A 6,375-nucleotide genomic window follows, 5' to 3' on the forward strand; every position below is an offset into this window, starting at 1 on the left:
CCCCCTTAAGTTAATACTTTGTAGCGCCACCTTTTGCTGCGATTACAGCTGTAAGTCGCTTGGGGTATGTCTCTATCAGTTTTGCACATCGAGAGACTGAAATTTTTTCCCGTTCCTCCTTGCAAAACAGCTCGAGCTCAGTGAGGTTGGATGGAGAGCATTTGTGAACAGCAGTTTTCAGTTCTTTCCACAGATTCTCGATTGGATTCAGTTCTGGACTTTGACTTGGCCATTCTAACACCTGGATATGTTTATTTTTGAACCATTCCATTGTAGATTTTGCTTTATGTTTTGGATCATTGTCTTGTTGGAAGACAAATCTCTGTCCCAGTCTCAGGTCTTTTGCAGACTCCATCAGGTTTTCTTCCAGAATGGTCCTGTATTTGGCTCCATCCATCTTCCCATCAATTTTAACCATCTTCCCTGTCCCTGCTGAAGAAAAGCAGGCCCAAACCATGATGCTGCCACCACCATGTTTGACAGTGGGGATGTTGTGTTCAGGGTGATGAGCTGTGTTGCTTTTACGCCAAACATAACATTTTGCATTGTTGCCAAAAAGTTCAATTTTGGTTTCATCTGACCAGAGCACCTTCTTCCACATGTTTGGTGTGTCTCCCAGGTGGCTTGTGGCAAACTTTAAACAACACTTTTTATGGATATCTTTAAGAAATGGCTTTCTTCTTGCCACTCTTCCATAAAGGCCAGATTTGTGCAATATACGACTGATTGTTGTCCTATGGACAAAGTCTCCCACCTCAGCTGTAGATCTCTGCAGTTCATCCAGAGTGATCATGGGCCTCTTGGCTGCATCTCTGATCAGTCTTCTCCTTGTATGAGCTGAAAGTTGAGGGACGGCCAGGTCTTGGTAGATTTGCAGTGGTCTGATACTCCTTCCATTTCAATATTATCGCTTGCACAGTGCTCCTTGGGATGTTTAAAGCTTGGGAAATCTTTTTGTATCCAAATCCGGCTTTAAACTTCTTCACAACAGTATCTCGGACCTGCCTGGTGTGTTCCTTGTTCTTCATGATGCTCTCTGCGCTTTTAACGGACCTCTGAGACTATCACAGTGCAGGTGCATTTATACGGAGACTTGATTACACACAGGTGGATTGTATTTATCATTAGTCATTTAGGTCAACATTGGATCATTCAGAGATCCTCACTGAACTTCTGGAGAGAGTTTGCTGCACTGAAAGTAAAGGGGCTGAATAATTTTGCACGCCCAATTTTTCAATTTTTGATTTGTTAAAAAAGTTAGAAATATCCAATAAATGTCATTCCACTTCATGATTGTGTCCCACTTGTTGATTCTTCACAAAAAAATACAGTTTTATATCTTTATGTTTGAAGCCTGAAATGTGGCAAAAGGTCGCAAAGTTCAAGGGGGCCGAATACTTTCGCAAGGCACTGTATGTTTTGTTCTGAGATAATATCAATTAGTTAACATGACTTTTATGAATTATGAAGCATTTACTGTATGTGATTTTTTTTGTTACATAAATGCTCAAAATTCACAAAAAGTAACATTAGCTGATGAAGATTATATCATAGAACGAAACGTATAAGATCTCCTAAACCTGTGTTTACCATAGACCTTATTTTCTGCGTTTATCTAAAAACCCTAGTTTGTTAGTGCCTACAAAAAGAGCAGAGTTAGTGCCTACTATTGCTCTCTATGTAGGCAGGAATTTCAGACAATATATCCACAGGGAACATAGCTGCAGGAAGTAGGACATTTTGAATAAAAAAAAATATTTGTAACGGTTTTCTAGGTGTGGTGAAGGAGAGTCGGACCAAAACGCAGCGTGTAGATTGCGATCCATTTTTAATCAAACAAATGTAAACACGAAATAACACAAACACTACAAAACAATAAATGTAATGTGAAAACCGAAACAGCCTATACTTGTCAACTAACACAGCAACAGGAACAAAGACACTAAGGACAATCACCCACGACAAACTCAAAGAATATGGCTGCCTAAATATGGTTCCCAATCAGAGACAACGATAAGCACCTGCCTCTGATTGAGAACCACTCCAGACAGCCATAGACTTTGCTAGATAACCCCACTAGCTACAATCCCAAATACATACACACCAAAACCCCAAGACAAAACACACCACAATACAAAAACTCCATGCCACACCCTGGCCTGACCCAATACATGAAGAAAAACACAAAATACTTAGACCAGGGCGTGACAATATTATACACATTTTTAACACATTTTTGCTTCATGTGATAGTTGGTTTAATTAATACTACTTTCCTGTGGATATATTGTCTCAAATTCCTGTCTATATAAGGACCAACCACGCAGACAACCGGTAGAGTAAGTTCAAATGTCATTTTATTCAACATTCTGGCTTCTAGAGGACCTGAGAGGACCATTTCAAGAATCACGTTTAGAAATGTACCTGTCTGGTCCCCACTCCCCAAGCAAGGCCAATGTGTACAACAGTCCTGACCAATGTTCCTTCTGCGCTGCACACATGCATCACGCACCTCATCTAGGTCTGCTGCACAGAATAAATGCATGGTATGCAGAAACACAAGGGATTGAATGTCACTATGTTCGCCCCATTAGTTTGCACTATATAAACAATTTTTTTCTGTGATCGAATCAACATTATATCAGTCCCTTTTCAATGCAACAAAACAAATCTAACTTTGCAAGACTGAGTCTATTATTTTGTTATAGGCAAAGCCAGAGCACAATGGAGTAGAATTATATTGGCAGGGGTAGCCCACCAGCAGTCTTTCAATCATCTGTGAGTGAATGAGCTTTTCAGATCAGAGCATAGAAGTGTGCACATTTGTTGATATTCTTTGTTAGTTAGCCAGTTATTAGCCCCCTTACAAATAAGTATAGGCCAGTAATGGGGAGTTACTTCTTCCTACAAGAGCACAAAACATGCAGGCTACATTTCAACCTGTCTTTGAAAAGCCAGTCAGGTAAAACGTTTGTCTTAATTAAAGGGGCAGTGTTGTATTTTTAGACAGGCTTGAATATGCAAATAATCCAATAGGCAGAGTACGGTATGGTACGGTAATAATAATTAATTGTATTTTGTAAAGTGTTTTCTTGCATCATACAATACAATACAATGTAATTTACAGTTACCTATTTGGCCCATGGTGTTGTAGAACAATTCAAATTGTATGTCAAACCCTTCATAATGTAAAAACGTTTTTTTATGTCTCATGCAATGTAGGCCTACATTGAGCAACACATATAGGCTACTGAAACCTATATCATAGAAATCAAAAGCTATTTCCATGTGAAAATGTTTGGGATTTGCTCCATTGGTTTTGTTGGTCTACACTACTTACTGCTCAAATAGCCACTAATGTCAGTGCTTAATTTGACAGGATCCGGCACCTCTCAGATTTGACTTTATGTCACGTTCTGACATTAGTTTCTTTTTATGTCTTTGTGTTAGGTTGGTCAGGGCGTGAGTTGGGGTGGGTTATCTATGTTCTTTTTTCTAGGTTATATTTTCTACGTGTTTGGCCTAGTATGGTTCTCAATCAGAGGCAGGTGTCGTTCTTTATCTCTGATTGAGAATCATACTTAGGTAGCCTTTTCCCACCTGTGTTTTGTGGGTGATTATTTTCTGTTTAGTGTTTCTTCATCACCTTACAGGACTGTTTCGGTTTTTCACGTTGTTGTTTTGTTCGGTGTTCAGTTGTTTCGTTAAAATAATGGACACTTACCACTCTGCGCTTTGGTCCACCTACAAGACCTACCTTCTTCCACCTACAACAGCCGTTACACTTTATTTGTTCGCACCTATTTGCCTACATCCGGTACCTCTTGCAGCATGATTTATTAATTGTTTCCCTGTTCGAACTGTAGACATTCTAATAAAAGCTATCAGTGTTAAATCAAGTTGCCTTCTCGTTATTTCTCCCGCCCTCCAGAAAGACCATGTAAAAGCACGGTGATCCTTCTGTGTAATCATCCTATCCTGCCACACTGATTCCAGACCTGCTTTCTTCTTTGTACATAGAGGTTATGGGGAGGGTCAGTGGGGTAAGTAACTGAGCTTGACAAAGGTCTTGGTAGTCGTGGTCAGCCAGTGAAGAGGTTCCTACGTAATCATGTTAGTCATCATAGTCTAGGCTAGTCATCTCCCTACTGAATTTGAATTGTGGAAAAGCTGAATAAAAAATGGATAAGAAAAGGCAATCGAGTTGGATTACAATTTCAAGTCCAAAAATCCAGAGAGAGATGGTGAATCAAACCCAGAATGATTCAGATATCTGTCAGTGAGGGGAAAACTGTTCCTGATGGCGATGCCTTACCTAGCAGCACTGCTAGAAATGACTGGAGGGATTAAACTAGCAAAAGAGTGGGTATAGTAAATTACCATCCTATGCCTCAGATGTAAAAAAATAAAAATAATTAAAACCTCAAAGAGCCCTCAGAAAAATGTTTTCTGAACATCTCTCTCAAACCAAGGCGCATTTGGTGGGAGCAAGTCTTATAGACAAGGTTAAAGAGAACACCTAGGTTATAGTTAACACTCAAAATGAAAAAATATAGACACTACAGCCAGTCTTCAGAACAGCCTTAGAAGGAGACAAAATGTCACAGCCACAGGTCCGCTCATGGCTTTTAGCAAGAAATTGGCTCTCAAGGAGTTAAATGGACTTGACATGGGGAGAGTCATTGTGGGAGGTTTTGAAAACTAAGGTAGGACATTTTTTTTATTTTACAAACTTGTTCGGTACTGTGAAGATAATCTAAATATGTGCTTTATATTATCACATAGGTAGGAAGCATATATATTCTCATATGTGTGTTCTGCTGTAGCCTTCATTGATTGATTTTATTTGGAGTTATATTCCGATATTGTGATATTTGTTCTACTGCTACATTGATGTCTTGAAAATTATATGAAATTCAGGTCTTGTAAGCCCCACAGCTGAGTATGTGTGCATTAGTGGAGGCTCCTCCTCAGAGATAGGAGAGGACCATCCTCCTCGGTGAATTTCATCAAGAAATGAAATTGTAAAACATTTTAAAATTTATCCTTTTAGATAAAACTATACTAAACTATACTCAAAGAGAGAGAAAGGCAATAGTTGAACAGTTTTGAGTAAATTAATTTATACCAAAATGAAGGAGAAGCAGAGAGAGAGAGAGATCTATTTTTTTCACTTTCCGTTTCACTTACTTAGCTAGCAAATGCAGCTAGCCAGTTTAGTCTACTGAAACACCCTGCTCAAACAGAGGGATGCTATGTTAGCTAGCTGGCTGTAACTTTCCAACACAACACTGGAACTCTTCCAAGTCGAGATAAGCTTTTGGTATGACAGGTATCAGGTTTACTAATGTAGCAGGTTTACTTCTATTAGCTATGCTGACTATGACGTTACTTTAGCTAATATGGTGACAACAATGTAGGCTGTTTGTAGAGGTTTGGCTTGGAAGGGTTTTTTCGCCTGGTCACAAAATGTGTTGTGCATTGAAGTCCAAAGCGAAGGGAAGAGAAGGAATACAACATGGATGTCACAAGAGTGAACGTTTACGCGTGATCGGGGGTGTATTCATTCCGCCGATATTGTTGAATAACGTTTCTTAAACGGAACAAAACAGGGATAAACATACCTGAATTTGTCCATAGAAACTCTTGTTTGCAACTGGACTAATGACTACACCCTATGTCAGGTAGATGCAGGAAAGAGTGTGCAAGGCGGTATTGAATGTCACTGTCTGATGTAGCAACCTCATGATGGGTATAGGGAAATGTGAGTATCGTGTAGTAGCCTAAACTTATGCTGTTACATTGAACTTGGTGAATGGAATATGAATGAGAGTCATCCAATATGCTATAATAGAAATAAGACCATGCTGATGAAAAAAAATGTATCTTCCCTCATCTTAAACGACACTAACCGCCACTGGCGGGTGTTCTGTCATCAAAAAAATGTTGCTGTACATTGATGTCTAGAAAATGAGGCTATAAGAAATTCGGAATTGTGTAAGTCCCACAGCTATAATCAAGTATGTCGGCATACTTGCCCAGTGCCCCAAACAATTCGAGGGAATATTATTAACTATTAATAATGTAACGACCGTCGTCGGAATGAGGTGAGGACCAAAGCGCAGCGTGGTACTTGTTCATGTAATTTAATTCAACTGAACAACATCTAACCGAAACCGCTCCGTCAGGTGCACGAAACAGAAAGTATAATCACCCACAACTCAAGGGGGAAAACAGGCTGCCTATGTATGGTTCTCAATCAGGGACAGCGATTGACAGCTGCCTCTGATTGAGAACCATACCAGACCAAACACAGAAATAACAAATCATAGAAAAATGAACATAGACAACCCACCCAACTCACGCCCTGACCATA

The sequence above is a fragment of the Oncorhynchus kisutch genome, linkage group LG11, assembly GCF_002021735.2.
Source record: "Oncorhynchus kisutch isolate 150728-3 linkage group LG11, Okis_V2, whole genome shotgun sequence".
Classification (NCBI taxonomy): domain Eukaryota; kingdom Metazoa; phylum Chordata; class Actinopteri; order Salmoniformes; family Salmonidae; genus Oncorhynchus; species Oncorhynchus kisutch.